The following is a 19,498-nucleotide window of genomic DNA, read 5'->3' as shown; positions in this document are numbered from 1 at the left end:
ATTATCTCCTTATAAATTGTTTCACTGGAAATTATTTCAACATATATTATTTTATTATCTAATATTTTATTATCTAATATTTTATTCTAATATTTTATTATCTAATATTTTATTCTAATATTCTAATATTTTATTCTAATATTCTATTATCTAATATTTTAATATCTATTATTTTATTCTACTTTATTTTCTATTATTTCATTATATATAATTTTATTATCTAATATTTTATTATCTAATATTTTATTATCTATTATTTTATTCTACGTTATTTTCTATTATTTCATTATATATAATTTTATTATCGAATATTTTATTATCGAATATTTTATTATCTATTATTTTATTCCACTTTATTTTATTATATATTATTTCATTATATGTTATTTCATTATATATTATTTTATTATCTAATATTTTATTATCTATTATTTTATTCTACGTTATTTTCTATTATTTCATTATATATAATTTTATTATCTAATATTTTTTATCTAATATTTTATTATCTAATATTTTAATATCTATTATTTTATTCTACGTTATTTTCTATTATTTCATTATATATAATTTTATTATCGAATATTTTTTTATCTAGTATTTTATTATCTATTATTTTATTCTACTTATTTTATTATATTTTATTTCATTATATATTATTTCATTATATGTTATTTCATTATATATAATTTTATTATCTAATATTTTATTATCTATTATTTTATTATCTATTATTTTATTCTACGTTATTTTCTATTATTTCATTATATAGTATTTTATTATCTAATTTTTTGTCTAATATTTTATCTATTATTTTATTCTACGTTATTTTATTATCTATTATTTCATTATCTATTATTTTATTATCTAATATTTTATTAAATATTATTTTATTCTCCGTTATTTTATCTATTATTTTATTCTACATTATTTTATTACATATTATTAAATTAATATTATTAAATTAATATTATTAAATTAAATATTATTAAATTAATATAATTAAATTAAATATTATTAAATTAATATTTTAAAATATTATTTTATTCTCCGTTATTTTATTATCTATTTTATTCTACATTATTTTATTAAATATTATTTTATTAAATATTATTTTATTCTACATTATTTTATTAAATATTATTTTATTCTCAATTATTTTATTCTCTACTATTTTCTTCTCTGCTATTTTGTGATATATTTTCATTATATATTTTTAATATATTTTTATTGTATAAATCCTTTTATTAAACTTCATCTTTTATCTTCATATCTTTACTTTTATCTTTAGATCTTTATTATAAGATCTATTTATATATTATATATTTATTGATTTATATATTATATATATAAATTATCATTTATATATTAATTTATCATTTATTAATTTATTATTTCCGTAATTAGATCACATCTATTAATTACCTCCCCAGGTGTGACCCAGGTGTCCCTAAGTGTCCCCAGATGTCCCCAGGTGTGTCCCCAATGTCTTCAGGTGTCCCCAAGTGTCCCCAAAGTCCCCAGGTGTGTCCTCAGGTGTGTCCCCAATGTCACCAGGTGACTCCAGGTGTGTCCCCAGGTGTGCCCAGGTGTGTCCCCAATGTCCCCAGGTGACCCCAGTGTCTCCAGGTGTGTCCCCAGGTGACCCCAGCTGACCCCAGGTGTGTCCCCAAAGTCCCCAGGTGTGTCCCCCATGTCCCAGGTGTCCCCAGGTGTGCCCAGGTGTGCCCAGGTGTGTCTCCAAGTGTCCCCAGGTGTGTCTCCAAGTGTCCCCAGGTGTGTCTCCAGGTATGTCCCAGGTGTGTCCCCAATGTCACCAGGTGTCCCCAGGTGTCACCAATGTCCCCAGGTGTCCCCAGGTGACCCCAGGTGTGTCCCCAGGTGTCCCCAATGTCACCAGGTGACTCCAGGTGTGTCACCAAGTGTGTCCCCAATGTCCCCAGGTGTTCCCCATGTCCCCAGGTGTCCCCCAGGTGTCCCCAGTGTCACCAGGTAACTCCAGGTGTGTCTCCAAGTGTGTCCCCAACGTCCCCAGGTGCATCCCCAGGTGTCTCCAGGTGTGTCCCCAATGTCACCAGGTGACTCCAGGTGTGTCCCAGGTGTTCCCCATGTCCCCAGGTGTGTCCCCAGGTGTGTCCCAGGTGTGCCCAGATGTGTCCCCAATGTCACCAGGTGACCCCAGGTGTGTCCAAGTGTGTCCCCAATGTCCCCAGGTGTGTCCCCAGGTGTGTCCCACGTATGTCCCAGGTGTGCTCAGATATGTCCCCAAGTGTCCCCAGTGCCCCTAGGTGTGTCTCCAGGTATGTCCCAGGTGTGTCCCCAATGCCCCCAGGTGTCCCCAGGTGTGTCCAGGTGTGTGTCCAGGTGACCCCAGATATGTTCCCAGGTGTCCCCAATGTCACCAGGTGACTCCGGGTGTGCCCAGGCGTGCCCAGGTGTGTCTCCAATGTCCCCAGGTGTGTCCCCAGGTGTGCCCAGATGTCCCCAAAGGCCCCAGGTGTGCCCAGATGTGTCCCCAGGCGTCCCCAATGTCCCGAGGTGTGTCCCCAGGTGACCCCAGGTGTGTCGCCAATGTCCCCATGTGTGTCCCCAGGTGTCCCCAGTGTCCCCAGGTGTCGCCAATGTCTCCAGGTGTGTCCAGAGTGCTCCAAACCACCCCAAAATCCACCTCAAAATTCACCCCAAAAGGCCTCAAAAACTGCCTTAAAATCCCTCAAAAATTCACCCCAAAAGGCCTCAAATCCCACCCCAAAAATCCACCCCAAAAGGCCTCAAAAACTGCCTCAAAAATCCACCCCAAAAGGCCTGAAAATCCCCCCAAAAATCCACCCCAATCTCATACAAAAACCACCCCAAAAAGCCTCAAAATCCCCCCAAAATCAACCCCAAAAGGCCTCAAAATCTACCCCAAAATTCATCCCAAAACGCCCCAAAAATCCACCCCAAAAGGCCTCAAAATTCACCCCAAAAGGCCTCAAAATCACCCCTAAAATTCACCCCAAAAGGCTTCAAATTCCCCCCAAAAATCCACCCCAAAAGGTCTCAAAATCCACCCCAAAATCCACCCCAAAAGGCCACAAAATCCACCCCAAAAGCCTCAAAAATCTACCCCAAAAAGCCTCAAAATCCACCCCAAAAAGCCTCAAAAACTGCCTCAAAATCCCTCAAAATTCACCCCAAAAGGCCTCAAAATCCCTCAAAATTCACCCCAAAAGGCCTCAAATCCCACCCCAAAAATACACCCCAAAAGGCCTCAAAAACTGCCTTAAAATCCCTCAAAAATCCACCCCAAAAGGCCTGAAAATCCCCCCAAAAATCCACCCCAAAAAGCCTCAAAATCCCCCCCAAAATCAACCGGAAAAAACCTCAAAATCTACCCCAAAATTCATCCCAAAACGCCCCAAAAATTCACCCCAAAAGACCCCAAAAATCCACCCCTAAAGGTCTCAAAATCCACCCCAAAATTCACTCCAAAATCCCTCAAAAACTGCCTTAAAATGCCTCAAAAATCCACCCCGAAAGGCCTGAAAATCCCCCCAAAAATCCACCCCAATCTCATACAAAATTCACCCCAAAAAGCCTCAAAATCCACCCCAAAATCAACCGGAAAAAACCTCAAAATCTACCCCAAAATTCATCCCAAAACGCCCCAAAAATCCACCCCAAAAGGCCTCAAAATTCACCCCAAAAGGCCTCAAAATCACCCCTAAAATTCACCCCAAAAGGCTTCAAAATCCCCCCAAAAATCCACCTGAAAAAGCCTCAAAAATCAACCCCAAAAGCCTCAAAATCCACCCCTAAAGGCCTCAAAATCCACCCCAAAAGCCTCAAAAATCTACCCCAAAAGGCCTCAAAATTCACCCCAAAAAGCCTCAAAATTCACCCCAAAAGGCCTCAAAAACTGCCTCAAAATCCCTCAAAATTCACCCCAAAAGGCCTCAAATCCCACCCCAAAAATCCACCCCAAAAGGCCTCAAAAACTGCCTCAAAATGCCTCAAAAATCCACCCCAAAAGGCCTGAAAATCCCCCAAAAAATTCACCCCAAAAAAGCCTCAAAATCCACAAGAAAAGACCTTAAAATCTGCCCAAAAATCCACCCCAACCTGATACAAAATCCCCCAAAAAATCCACCCCAAAAAGCCTCAAAATTCACCCCAAAAGCCTCAAAATCTACCCAAAAATTCACCCCAAAAGCCTCAAAATCTACCCAAAATCCACCCCGAAAGACCTCAAAATTCACCCCAAAAGGCCTGAAAATCCCCCAAAAATTCACCCCAGACTGATAAAAATCCACCTCAAAATCCACCCCAAAATGTCCCAAAATAGGAATAAAATAAGAATAAAATTGGGATAAAATAGGAATAAAAATAATAATAAAATGGGGATAAAATAGGAATAAAAAGGAATAAAATAGGAATAAAAAAAGAATAATATTGGGATAAAATAGGAATAAAAATAAGAATAAAGTTGGGATAAAATAGGGATAAAAAGGAGAATAAAATAAAGAATAAAATGGGATAAAAGAAGAAAGGAAAAAAAATTTTAAAAAATTAATAAATAAATAGAAGAAAGGAAAAAAAAAGAAAAGAAAAAATTAATAAATAAATAAAAGAGATGAAAAAAAAAGAAAAGAAAAACAAGAAAAAAATTAATAAATAAATATAAAAAGGGGAAATAAATAAAATTATTTAAAAGGCTCGAGAGGGAGGAAATCCCCTTTTAAAAAATTAAACCAACAACACCAATAAATCCCCAAAATGTTCGGTTTGGGATTTGGTTTGGAATTAATCAGGGAAAAGGTTGGGAAAAGCTGAGCTAAGGAGCTGGGAGAGAACAATAAATAAAACAGAAATAAAAGAGAAATAAAAACGAAATAAAAATAAATAAAAGCGACTCTGGCAGAGCTGTAAGTCAGCCGGTTAACCCGAGCCAGGGGTGGAGAGTTAATTGTAATTAAAAATCATTCTGGGAAATCCCTGGGAGGGATGGGAAAATAAAGGGAAAAAAAGGGAAAAAAAGGGAAAAAATGGGGGAAAATGGGGAAAAAATGGGGAAAAAAGAGGGGAAAATGGGGGGAAAAATGGGGAAAAATGGGGGAAAATGGGGAAAAATGGGGAAAAAATGGGGAAAAAGGAGGAAAATTGGGAAAATGGGAAAATGGGGAAAATGGGGTGGGGAAAATGGGAAAAAATGGGAGGGAAATGGAGGAAATGGGGGAAAATGGGGGAAAAATGGGAGGAAAATGGGAAAATGGGGAAAATGAGGAAAATGGGGGAAAAAATGGGGGAAAATGGGAAAATGGAGGAAAATGGAGGAAAATGGGGGAAAATGGGGAAAAAATGGGGAAAATGGGGGAAATGGGAAAGGAAAAGGGAAAATGGGGAAAATGGGGAAAAATGGGGGAAAATGGGGGAAAAAAAACCCCAAGCGAGGGGTTGGAGAGTTAATTGTAATTAAAAATAATTCTGGCGGCGGCTGAGGCTGGGAAATCCCTGGGAGGGAGGGGAAAATGGGGGAAAATGGGGGAAAAAATGGGAAAAAACGGGGAAAAATGGGGGAAAAAAAGGAAATAAAGCCCGGGAAATGGGAAAAAAATGTGGAAAAAATGCGGGGAAAATGGGGCAAAAATGGGGATAAATGGGGGAAAAAATGGGGAAAAATGGGGAAAAAAAAGAAATAAACACTGGAAAATGGGAAAAATGGGGGGAAATGGGGAAAAATGGGGGAAAATGGGGAAAAATGGGGGAAAGGAGAGGAAAAATGGGGAAAAATGGGGGGGAAATGGGGAAAAATGGGGGAAAAGGGGGGGAAATGGGGGAAAAAAAGAGGAAAAAATGGGCAAAAAATGGGCAAAAAAAGAGGAAAAATCCCTAAATCCATCTCTGGATCTGTTCCTAGATCCATCCCTAAATCCATCCCTAAATCCATCCCTGAATCCCTAAATCCATCCCTAAATCCATTCCTCAACCCATTCCCGAATCCATCCCTTGGTCTTTCCCTAAATTCATCCCTAAATTCATCCCTAAATGCATCTCTAAATCCCTAAATCCATCCCTAAATCCCTAAATCCATTCCCAAATCCATCCCTAAATCTCTAAATCCCTAAATCCATCCCTAAATCCCTAAATCCATTCCCAAATCATTCCCTAAATCCATTCCTAAATCCATCCCTTGATCCTTCATCCCTAATTCCCTAATTCCCTAAATCCATCCCTGAATCCATTCCCAAAGCATTCCCTAAATCCCTAAAGCTCTAAATCTTTCCCTAAATCCCTAAATCCATCCCCAAATCCATCCCTAAATCCCTAAATCCATCCCCAAATCCATCCCTTGATCCTTCCCTGGATCTGTCCTTCCATCCCTGAATTTATCCCAAATCCATCCATCCCAAAATCCATTCCCAAATCCATCCCTAAATCCCTAAATCCCTAAATCCCTAAATCCATTCCTGAATCCATTCCCAAATCCATTCCCTAAATCCATCCCTAAATCCCTAAATCCCAAAATCCATTCCCAAATCCCTAAATCCATCCCTAAATCCCTAAATCCCTAAATCCCTAAATCCCTAAATCCCTAAATCCATCCCTAAATCCCTAAATCCCTAAATCCCTAAATCCCTAAATCCATCCCTAAATCCCTAAATCCCTAAATCCCTAAATCCCTAAATTCATCCCTAAATCCGTCCCGATTTTCCCAAAATTCCCACCACCTCCCTCACCTCCCTCCTCGAATTCCCATTTTTGGGGGAAAAAAAAACCCAAACCTTCCCTTTTTGGGAAAAAAAAAAAAAAATAGAGTTAAAAAAAATAGAATTAAAAAAAAAAAGTTGAAATCTTCCCAATTTTTAATTGATCCAAATCGATCCCAAACCCCCAAAAATCCCATTTTTTCCCCCAAAAATCAGAATTTTCTCACGTGCTCAGCCGCCAACCAAACCCTTTATTTAAAAAAAAATAGAGTTAAAAAAATAGAGTTTTAAAAAAATAGAATTAAAAAAAATAGAGTTTAAAAAAAAAAATAGAGTTAAAAAAAAATAAAATAAAAAATAGAGTTAAAAAAAAGAGTTAAAAATAAAATTAAAAAGAAAAAAAGTTGAAATCTTCCTAATTTTTAATTGATCCAAATCAATCCCAAACCCCCAAAAATCGATATATTTCCCATTTTTTCCCCCAAAAAATCAGATTTTACTCACTTGCTTTGTTGCCACTCCTCTTGACCTCCACTTCACCTTTTCCCCTTTTATTTGGGATTTTTTTTTGTAGGTTTTTGAATTTGTTTTAGCACAAAGTCTCTCCATCTGCCCCCCGACCCCAAAAAGAAAACCTCGCAGGGACATCCCGGGGGGTTTGGGAAAAAAATGGAGTTACAAAAAAAAATAGAATAAAAAAAAAAAGAATTTAAAAAAAAATAGAGTAAAAAAATAGAATTAAAAAAAAATAGAGTAAAAATAGAATTAAAAAAAATAGAATAAAAAATAGAATTAAAAAAATAGAGTTAAAAAAATAGACTAAAATATAGAGTTAAAAAATAGAGTTTAAAAAAATAGAATTAAAAATAGAATAAAAAAATAGAGTTTAAAAAATAGAATTAAAAAAATAGAGTTGAAAAATAGAGTTCAAAAATAGTTTAAAAAATAGAATTTATAAAAAGAGAATAAAAAATAGTTTAAAATAAAATAAAAAATAGAGTTTAAAAAAAGAGCTAAAAATAGAGTTAAAAAATAGAATTAAAAAAAATAGAGTTAAAAAAAATAGAATTAAAAAAAAATAGAATTTAAAAAAAAGTTCAAATCTTCCCAATTTTTAATCCCTTCAAATCGATCCCAAACCCCAAAAAATCCCATTTTTTCCCCCAAAAATTCCACTTTTTCCACCAAAAAATCAGATTTTTCTCACTCTCTCAGTCGCCAACCAAACCCTTCACTCCTCTTGACCTCCACTTCACCTTTTCCCCTTTTATTTTGAATTTTTTTCGCACAAAGCCTCTCCATCTGCCCAAAGAAATCCCCGCAGGGACATCCCGGCGGGTTTGGGAAAAAAAATAGAAATTAAAAAAAAAAAAGTTAAAAAAAAATTAGAGTTTAAAAAAAATAGAATTCAAAAAAATACAATAGAATTTTTAAAAAATGGAGTTTAAAAAAATAGAATAAAAAATAGTTTAAAAAATAGAAAAAAAATAGAGTTTAAAAAAATAGTTTAAAAATAGAGTTTAAAAAATAGAGTTTAAAAATAGAGTTTAAAAAATAGAGTTTAAAAAATAAAGTTTTAATCTTCCCAATTTTTAATTGATCCAAATCCATCCCAAACCCCAAATAATCCCATTTTTTCCCCCAAAAATCCCATTTTTTCCCCCCGAAAAATCAGAATTTTCTCACTCTCTCAGCCGCCAAGCAAACCCTTCACTCCTCTTGACCTCCACTTCACCTTTTCCCCTTTTATTTAGGATTTTTTGTTATTTTTTTTCCGACAAAGTCTCTCCATCTGCCCCAAAACTCCCCGCAGGGACATCCCGGGGGGTTGGGAAAAAAATAGAATTATTAAAAAAAAGATTTAAAAAAGAATTTAGTTAAAAAAAAGTAGAATAAAAAAAATAGAGTTAAAAAATAGAATAATAATAAAAAAAAAGAGTTTAAAAAATAAAGTTAAAAAAAAAGAATTAAAAAAATAGAGTTAAAAAAAATAGAATTAAAAAAAATAGAATTAAAAAAAAAAGTTTTAATCTTCCCAATTTTTAATTGATCCACATCGATCCCAAACCCCTAAAAATCGATATATTTCCCATTTTTTCCCCCAAAAAATCAGAATTTTCTCACTTACTTTGCCTCCACTCCTCTTGCCCTCCACTTCACCTTTTCCCCTTTTATTTTGAATTTTTTTTTAGCACAAAGTCTCTCCATCTGCCCAAAGAAATCCCCGCAGGGACATCCCGGGGGGTTGGGAAAACAAAATAGAATTTAAAAAAATAGAATAAAAAAATAGAGTTAAAAAAAAATAGAGTTTAAAAAAAGAAAAATAGAATAAAAAAATAGAATTAAGAAAATTAGAATAAAAAATAGAATTAAAAAATAGAATTAAAAAATAGAGTTAAAAAATAGAATTAAAAATAGAATTTAAAAAAATAGAATAAAAAATAGAGTTAAAAAAACAGAGTTAAAAAAATAGTTAAAAAAATAGAATTAAAAAAAATAGAGTTAAAAAAATAGAATTAAAAAAATAGAGTTGAAAAAATAGAAAAAAAAAGTTTAAAAAAATAAAATAGAATTTAAAAAACAAAAAAGTTTTAATCTCCCCAATTTTTAATCGATCCAAAATCAATCCCAAACCCCAAAATTCAATATATTTCCCATTTTCCCCCATTTCCTCCCAAAAAATGAGAATTTTTCCCATTTTTTCCCCCCAAAAATCAGATTTTTCTCACGTGCTCAGTCGCCACTCCTCTTGACCTCCACTTCACCTTTTCCCCTTTTATTTGGGATTTTTTGTTATTTTTTTCGGACAAAGTCTCTCCATCTGCTCAAAACCACCCCGCAGGGACATCCCGGCGGGGTTGGGGAAAAAAATAGAATTAAAAAAAAATAGAGTTTAAAAAAAAATTAGAATTAAAAAAATAGAGAAAAAAAAATCTAATTAAAAAAATAAAGTAGAATTTTTAAAAAATGTAGTTTAAAAAATAGAATAAAAAAATTAAAGACAAAAAAATAGAATTTCAAAGAAATAAAATAGAATTTAAAAAAAAAGAATAAAAAAAATTGAATTACAAAAAAAAAAGTTGAAATCTTCCCAATTTTCAATCCCATCAAATCAATCCCAAACCCCCAAAAATCCCATTTTTTCCCAAAAAAATCCCATTTTTTTTTCCCCTAAAATCCCATTTTTTCCCCCAAAAATCCCATTTTTTCCCCCAATAATCCCTTTTTTCCCCAATAATCCCATTTTTTTCCCCCGAAAAATCAGATTTTTCTCACTCGTTCAACCTCCAACCAAACCCTTCACTCCTCTTGACCTTCACTTCACCTTTTCCCCTTTTATTTTGAATTTTTTGTTATTTTTTTCGCACAAAGTCTCTCCATCTGCCCCAAAACCACCCCGCAGGGACATCCCGGGGGGTTGGGAAAACAAATAGAATTTAAAAAAAAAAAAAAGAGGTAAAAAAAATTTAGCATTAAAAAAATAGAATTAAAAAAAATAGAAAAAAATAGAATAAAAAAATAGAGTTAAAAAAAAATAGAGTTTAAAGAAAAATAGAGTTTGAAAAACATAGAGTTAAAAAAATAAAAAAAAATAGACTTAAAAAAAGAGAATTTTAAAAATAGAGTAAAAAAAGAGAAAAAAAAGTTAGATTTTTAAAAAATAGTTTAAAAAAATAGAATTTAAAAAATAGATTTTAAAAGAAATAGAATTTTAAAAAAATACAATTAAAAAAAAAAGTTTTAATCTTCCCAATTTTCAATCCCATCAAATCAAACCCAAACCACCAATAATCCCATTTTTTCCCCAAAAAATCCCACTTTTCCCCAAAAATCCCATTTCTCCCCAAAAAAATCCCATTTTTCCCCCCAAAAATCCCACTTTTTCCCCGAGAAATCCCATTTTTTCACCCCAAAATCCCATTTTTCCCCTAAAATCCCATTTTTCCCCCAAAAAATCCCATTTTCCCCCAATAATCCCATTTTTTCCCCAAAAAAATCCCATTTTTTCACCCCAGTAATCCCATTTTTTCCCCAAAAAAATCCCATTTTTCCCCCAAAAAATCCCATTTTTCCCCCCAATAATCCCATTTTTTCCCCAAAAAAATCCCATTTTTTCACCCAAAAAATCCCATTTTTTCCCCAATAATCCCATTTTTTTCCCCCAAAAAATCAGATTTTTCTCACTCGTTCAACCTCCAACCAAACCCTTCACTCCTCTTGACCTCCACTTCACCTTTTCCCCTTTTATTTTGAATTTTTTTTCGCACAAAGTCTCTCCATCTGCCCAAAGAAATCCCCGCAGGGACATCCCGGGGGGTTGGGAAAAAAATAGACTTAAAAAAAATAGAGTAAAAAAAAAATTAGAATTAAAAAAATAGAGTTTAAAAAAAATGGAATTTTTTAAAAAATAAAATAGAATTTTAAAAAATGGCGTTAAAAAATAGAATAAAAAATAGAGTTAAAAAAATGGAATTAAAACGTAAAGTTTTAATCTTCCCAATTTTTAATCATTTAAATCAGTCCCAAACTCCCAATAATCCCATTTTTTCCCATTTTTCCCCTTTTTCCCCATTTTTTCCCCACTTTTTCCCCATTTTGCCCATTTTCCCCCATTTATTCCCATTTTTTCCCATTTTTCCCTACTTTCTCCCCATTTTTTCCCATTTTTTGCCACTTTTTCCCCCCATTTTCTCCCCTTTTTCCCCATTTTCTCTCTTTTTTCCCCATTTTCTCTTTTTTCCTCATTTTCTCCACTTTTTTCTCCATTTTCACCCACTTTTTCCCCACTTTTGCCCCAGTTTTTCCCATTTTTCTCCCCCTTTTTCCCCACTTTTTTCCATTTTCCCCATTTTCTCTCCTTTTTCTCCCATTTTCACCCCATTTTTTCCCATTTTCTCCCCCTTTTTCCCCATTTTTCCCACTTTTCCCCCACTTTTTTCCCGTTTTCCCCCATTTTCTCCCCTTTTTTTCCCATTTTCCCCCCACTTTTCCCCCATTTTCCCTATTTTTTCCCCATTTTTCCCCATTTTTCCCATTTTCTCCCCATTTTTCCCCATTTTTCCCCCACTTTTTTCCCATTTTTCCATTTTCCCCCACTTTCTCCCCTTTTCCCCATTTTCTCCCTTTTTTCCCATATTCTCCCTTTTACCCCTTTATTTCCCATTTTCTCCCAATTTTTCCCCATTTCTCCCACTTTTCCCCCACTTTCTCCCACTTTTTCCCTTTTTCCCATTTTCCCCCCATTTTTTCCCCATTTTTTCCCCCATTTTCCCTTTTTTCCCATTTTCTCCCTTTTCCCCCATTTTTTCCTTTTTCCCATTTTCCCACTTTTTCCCCATTTTCTCCCCTTTTTCCACCTTTTCCCCATTTCCCCCACTTTTTCCCCATTTTTTTCCCCAATTTTTTCCACTTTTCCCCACTTTTCCCATTTTCTCCCATTTTCCCCCACTTTTCACCATTTTTCACACTTTTCCCCCACTTTTTCCCATTTTTTCCCCATTTTTTCCCATTTTTCCACTTTCTCCCTTTTTTCCCCATTTTCTCTCTTTTTTTTCCCATTTTCTCCCCCTTTTTCCCAATTTTTCCCACTTTTCCCCCACTTTTTCCCCATTTTCTCCCCATTTTTTCCCATTTTCTCTCTTTTTTCCCCTTTTTTCCCCTTTTTTCCCCTTTTTTCCCCTTTTTTCCCTTTCCCCCATTTTCTCCCCCTTTTTCCCCATTTTCCCCCACTTTTTTTCCCACTTTTTCCCTTTTTTCCCCACTTTTTCCCCAATTTTTCCCATTTTTCCCCATTTTCTCCCCATTTTTTCCCATTTTCCCCCCTTTTTTTCCCTTTTTTCCCATTTTTTCCCCACTTCCCCCACTTCTTTCCCACTTTTTCCCCACTTTTTTTCCCATTTTTTCCCACTTTTCCCCCATTTTGTTTCCATTTTTCCCATTTTCTCCCCTTTCCCCCATTTTCTCCCATTTTTCTTTGGATTTTCCATCCTCCCTCTGATTCCTGCTGGGATTTGCATTTTGTATTTTATTTCTTTTATATTTTTAAATTATTATAATTTATTTCTTTTCGGATTTTTGGGTTGCTTTGCTTTCCCTCTCCTCCTTGGGGGCAAAAAATAAAAAATAATAAAAATCGAGGATTTGAATCCACAAAATCCTCGAAATTAAGGAAATTCTGATTTTTTAGACACAAAAAATGGGGGAAAAAAGTCGAGATTTGGGTAAAATTCAGGGGAAAATCCACCAAAAATGGGAATAAACCCAAAAAAATTCCCAAAAAAAGGGTCGAAATTCCGCAAAAAAGGCCAAAAATTCCTAAAAAAAGCCAAAATTCCTAAAAAAAAGGGGAAAAATTCCTTAAAAAGGCTGAAATTCTACAAAAAAAGGCCAAAAATTCCACAAAAAAAGGCAAAAAACTCCTAAAAAAAGGGAGGAAATTCCATCAAAAAAAGGCCCAAAATTCCTTAAAAAGGGCAAAAATTCCCCCCAAAATAGCCAAATTTCCTAAAAAAAACCTGAAATTCCCAAAAAAGGCCAAAAATTCCTTTAAAAGGTCAAAAAATCCTAAAAAAAGGGACGAAATTCTAGAAAAAAAGGCCAAAATTCCACAAAAAAAGGACCGAAATTCCCCCAAAAAAGGCCAAAAATTCCTAAAAATGGCCAAAATTCGGCAAAAAATGGAGCGAAATTCCCAAAAAAAGGCCAAAATTCCCCAAAAAAGACAAAAAATTCCACAAAAAAAGGGCCAAAAATCCTAAAAAAAGCCAAAAATTCCTAAAAAAAAGGCGGAAATTCCCAAAAAAGGCCGAAATTCCAAAAAAAGGGGCAAAAAATCCTTAAAAAAGGGACGAAATTCCCCAAAAAAGGCCAAAATTCCCCCAAAAACGACCAAAAATTCCCCCAAAAAGACCAAAAATTCCTAAAAAAAGCCAAAATTCCACAAAAGAGGCCAAAAAATTCCCAAAAAAAGGCCAAAAATTCCCCAAAAAAGGCCAAAATTCCCCAAAAGATGACAAAATTCGCCAAAAAAGGCCAAAAATTCCCCCAAAAAAGTCCAAAATTTCCCCAAAAGTTCCAAAATTCCCCCAAAAAATTGTTTCCTCCTCATGATCTTCCTAATTCCTGGAATTGGGGAAGATTTGGGAATTTTCCCTAAATTCTTCGAGGAGAGATTAATTAGAGTTATTAGCGCGATTATTCCCAATATCATTATTATTATTATTATTATTATTATTATTAATTATTGTTATTATTATTGTTGTTATTATTTTAATTATTGTTTTAATTATTTTAATTATTATTTTTATTGTTATTTAACAGGTTTTTTCCATCTTATTATTATTGTTATTATTATTGTTATTATGATTTTAACTATGATTTTAATTATGATTTTAATTATTATTTTTATTGTTATTTAACAGGTTTTTTTCCATCTTATTATTATTATTGGTATTATTATTATTGGTATTATTATTATTATTATTATTATTATTGGTATTATTATTATTACTATTGTTATTATGATTTTAATTATTATTTTTATGGTTATTTAACTTTTTTTTTTCCATCTCCTGGGAAAATTCCAAGCTGAGCTTGGAGTGGAAAGAAGGCAAAGGGGAAATTAATTATAATTATAATTACAATTACAATTAGCTCCGTTAATTAATGGAATAATTATAATTATAATTACAATTAGCTCCGTTAATTAATGGGATAATAATAATAATAATAATAAAAATGATTTAAAGTCCCCAAGGAGGATGAGAAGCCAAATCCAAGGAATTTCCAGCCCGGATGGAAAAATTATCCCAAAAATCCATTTGAGATCCCAAAATTCCCTTTTTTCCCTATTTTGTCCCCATTTTCCCCCCATTTTTCCCCATTTTTCCCCAATTTTTCCCCATTTTTCCCATTTTCCCCCATTTTTTCCTATTTTTTCCCAATTTTTCCCCATTTTTTCCCTATTTTTCCGTATTTTTCCCCAATATTTTCCCAATTTTTCCCCATTTTTCCCCATTTTTTCCCTTATTTTTCCACATTTTTTTTCCATTTTTTCCCTTATTTTTCCACATTTTTTCCCAATTTTTCCCCATTTTCCCCCATTCTTTCCCCATTTTTCCCCATTTTTTTCCATTTTTCTCCCATTTTTTCCCCATTTTCTTCCTATTTTTCCCCCTATTTTCCCCACTTTTTTCCCCAATTTTTCCCCATTTCCCCCATTTTTTCCCTTATTTTTCCCCATTTTTTCCCATTTTTTTCCCAATTTTCCCCACTTTTTCCCATTTTCCCCATTTTCCCCCCATTTCCATTTTCCATTTTTTCCCAATTTTTTCCCATTGTTCAATTTTTCCCCATTTTTCCCCATTTTCCCAATTTTTCCCATTTTTCCCATTTCATTTTTTCCTATTTTTTCCCATTTTTTCCCCATTTTTCCCCAATTTCCCCCTATTTTTTCCCAATTTTTTCCCATTCTTTCCTCATTTTTTCCTCTATTTTTCCCTATTTTTCCCCAATATTTTCCCCAATATTTTTCCCATTTTTCCCCTATTTTCCCCCATTTTTCCCCATTTCTTCCCCATTTTTCCCTATTTTCCCCCATTTTCCCCAATTTCCCTATTTTTCCCCATTTTTCCCCATTTTTTCTCCCATTTTTAACCCTTTTTTCCCTCTTTTCCCCCATTTTTCCCCATTTTTCCCATTTTTTCCCTTATTTTTCCACATTTTTTCACAACTTTTCCCAATTTCCCCCCATTCTTTCCCCCATTTTTCCCCATTTTTCCCCATTTTTCCCAATTTTTTCCCCATTTTTTCCCCATTTTTTCCCATTTTTTCCCCATTTTTTCCCATTTTTTCCCAATTTTCCCCATTTTTTCCACATTTTTTCCATTTTTTCCCCCATTTTTCCCTGTTTTCCCCCATTTTTCCCCATTTTCTTCCTATTTTCCCCCTATTTTTCCACCAATTTTTCCCCATTTTTCCCCCATTTTTTCCCCATTTTTCCCTATTTTTTCACCATTTTCCCCATTTTTCCCCATTTTTCCCTCATTTTTCCCCATTTTCCCCCATTTTTCCCCATTTTTTCCCATTTTTCCCCATTTTCTCCCTATTTTCCCCCATTTTTCCCCCATTTTTCCTAATTTTTCCCCTTTTTTCCCCATTTTCTTCCTATTTTTCCCCATTTTTTCCCCATTTTCCCCATTTTTCCCAATTTATTCCCATTTTTTCCCCATTCTTTCCCCATTTTTATCTATTTTTCCCTATTTTTCCCCAATATTTTCCCCAATATTTTCCCCATTTTCCCCCATTTTTCCCTTATTTTTCCCCATTTTTTCCCATTTTTCCCAATTTTCCCAATTTTTCCCCATTTTCTTCCCCATTTTTCCTAATTTTCCCCCATTTTCCCCCATTTTTTCCCCATTTTTCCCAATTTTCCCCCCATTCTTTCCCCTATTTTTCCCTCATTTTTCCCCATTTTCCCCCATTTTGCCTATTTCTTCCCGATTTCCCCATTTTTTCCCCATTTTTCCCCATTTTTTTCCCTTATTTTTCCCCATTTTTCCCCAATTTTTTCCCCAATTTTTTCCCCATTTTTCCCCCATTTTTTTCCCATTTTTCCCAATATTTTCCCCATTTTTCCCCTATTTTCCCCAATTTTCCCCCATTTTTTCCCAATTTTTCCCCCATTTTTTCCCCATTTTTTCCCCATTTTCGCAGCTCCGGAGCTTTAAAATCAGCAGAAAAAATTAGATTTTCGGGACGATTTTAACCTGAATTCCACCAGCGAGAGGTTTTATTACGCCGATTATTAACTATTAATAATTATTATTAATTATTAATAATTATTAGGAATTATTAGGAATAATCTGCTCTAAAATCAGCAGAAAAAAAAGAGATTTTCGGGGCGATTTTAACCTGAATTCCAGCAGCGAGAGCTTTTATTAGCCCCATTATTAATTATTAATAATTATCAGAAATTATTAACAATTATTAGGAATTATTCGGAATAATCTGCTCTAAAATCAGCAGAAAAAAAAGAGATTTTTGGGGCGATTTTAACCTGAATTATAGCAGCGAAGGGTTTTATTAGCCCGATTATTAACGATTAATAATTATTATTAATTATTAATAATTTTTAATAATTATTAGGAATTATTAGGAATAATCTGCTTTAAAATCAGCAGAAAAAAAAGAGATTTTCGGGGCGATTTTAACCTGAATTCTAACAACCTGGGATTTTATTAACCCGATTATTAATTATTAATCATTAATAATTATTAGCAATTATTTGATGAACCAGGGAAGGAGAAATTCGGATTTTTTTTTAAAATAAAGACATAGAAATTCAACCCAAATTCACATCGAGGGTTTTATTGAACATCCGGAAACATCACAGAAAAAACACTAAAAATTCCATTTTTTTTCCTTTTTTTCCCCTTTTTTTCCCATTTTTTTCCTTTTTTTCCCATTTTTTTCCTTTTTTTCCCATTTTTTCCCTTTTTTTCCTTTTTTTTCATTTTTTTCCTTTTTTCTCGCGACTTTTACAACGAGCAAGGGAGAGAGAGAGGAAAAATAAAAATAGAAATAAATCGAAAAAACACAAAAAACCACCGGAAAAAATAGAATTAAACAGAATTAAAACTCTCGCCGGCGATTTTCGAATTTTTTTGGGGGAAAAAATCAATATTTTCGCTTTTTCCCTTTTGATTTCCAGAGATTTTTTCCCCAAAATTGTGATTTTTCACCTTTTTTTTCACTTTTTTTCACTTTTTTTCACCTTTTTTTCACTTTTTTTCACTTTTTTCACTTTTTTTTCACTTTTTTTTCACTTTTTTTCCCTTTTTTTTCACTTTTTTTCACTTTTTTTCCCCTTTTTTTCACTTTTTTTCACTTTTTTTCACTTTTTTTCCCCTTTTTTTCCCTTTTTTTTCCACTTTTTTTCACTTTTTTCCACTTTTTTTCACTTTTTCCCATTTTTTTTTCATTCCTCCTAAAAATCCTCCATTCGGATTTGGTGAAAAAAAACTCCAAATTTGGTTTATTTTGAATTATTTCTTGATTTTTTCCCTCCTTATTTATATTTTTTTTTTCCTTCAATCTCCCCAAACCCACAGGCTTTGGAAAAAGAAATAAAAACCCTGAAAAGGTGTTAAAAAAACCCAAAAAATCACATTTTTTCCGTCAAGTTTAACCCAAAAAATCACATTTTTTCTGTAAGTTTAACCCAAAAAATCACATTTTTTCGGCGAATTTAACCCAAAAAAAAAAGACAATTTTTTCAGCAAGTTTAACCCAAAAAAATCACATTTTTTCTGTAAGTTTAACCCAAAAAATCACATTTTTTCCATCAAGTTTAACCCAAAAAATCACATTTTTTCTGTAAGTTTAACCCAAAAAAATCACTTTTTTTTCTGTAAATTTAACCCAAAAAAATCACATTTTTTCTTTAAATTTAACCCAAAAATCACATTTTTTCGGTGAATTTAACCCAAAAAAATCACATTTTTTCCGTCAAGTTTAACCCAAAAAATCACATTTTTTCTTTAAATTTAACCCAAAAAATCACATTTTTTCGGCGAATTTAACCCAAAAAAAAAGACAATTTTTCCGGCAAGTTTAACCCAAAAAATCACATTTTTTCTTTAAATTTAACCCAAAAAAATCACATTTTTTCTTTAAATTTAACCCAAAAAAATCACATTTTTTCCGTCAAGTTTAACCCAAAAAATCACATTTTTTCGGCGAATTTAACCCAAAAAAAAAGACAATTTTTCCGGCAAGTTTAACCCAAAAAAATCACAATTTTTCTTTAAATTTAACCCAAAAAAATCACATTTTTTCTGTAAATTTAACCCAAAAAATCACATTTTTTTCTGTAAGTTTAACCAAAAAAAAAATCACATTTTTTCTCTAAGTTTAACCCAAAAAATCACATTTTTCTGTAAATTTAACCCAAAAAATCACATTTTTCTGTAAGTTTAACCCAAAAAATCACATTTTTTCGGCGAATTTAACCCAAAAAAAAGACAATTTTTCCGTCAAGTTTAACCCAAAAAATCACATTTTTTTCTGTAAGTTTAACCCAAAAAAAATCACATTTTTTCTGTAAGTTTAACCCAAAAAATCACATTTTTTCTGTCAAGTTTAACCCAAAAAATCACATTTTTTCTTTAAATTTAACCCAAAAAAATCACATTTTTTCTGTAAATTTAACCCAAAAAATCACATTTTTTCTGTAAGTTTAACCCAAAAAAATCACATTTTTTTCTTTAAGTTTAACCCAAAAAATCACATTTTTTCGGTGAATTTAACCCAAAAAAAAAGACAATTTTTCCGGCAAGTTTAACCCAAAAAAATCACATTTTTTTCTTTAAGTTTAACCCAAAAAATCACATTTTTTCTTTAAATTTAACCCAAAAAATCACATTTTTTCGGCTAATTTAACCCAAAAAAATCACATTTTTTCCGTCAAGTTTAACCAAAAAAATCACATTTTTTTCTGTAAGTTTAACCAAAAAAAAAGACAATTTTTCCGGCAAGTTTAACCCAAAAAAATCACATTTTTTCCGTCAAGTTTAACCCAAAAAAATCACATTTTTTCTGTAAATTTAACCCAAAAAATCACATTTTTTCTGTAAATTTCACCAGCTGACCTCATGCGACCTCCGACATGCATCGAAAAAGAGAAAAATTTTTTTTTGGGGGAGATTTTGGTTATTTACAGAGGAGAAAAAGAAGAATTTAATAATTACAAGGTCAATAAAGAGTTAATAAATCATAAATAATAAATAATAAATAATAAATAATAAGAA

The 19,498-nt window shown here is 32.9% G+C and overlaps 1 protein-coding gene across 1 annotated transcript in view; it reads left to right on the top strand.

Annotated features, from left to right (window-relative positions):
• The window catches only part of LOC146425770 (chromobox protein homolog 5-like), a 411,406-nt gene that overhangs the window by 115,059 nt on the left and 276,849 nt on the right, over positions 1 to 19,498 (top strand). The window lies entirely within an intron of this gene.

Source organism: Lichenostomus cassidix, chromosome 29, assembly GCF_008360975.1.
Source record: "Lichenostomus cassidix isolate B80296 chromosome 29, HeHo_3.0, whole genome shotgun sequence".
NCBI classification, from domain to species: Eukaryota; Metazoa; Chordata; class Aves; order Passeriformes; family Meliphagidae; genus Lichenostomus; species Lichenostomus cassidix.
This window is presented reverse-complemented; position numbering and strand designations above follow the sequence as displayed.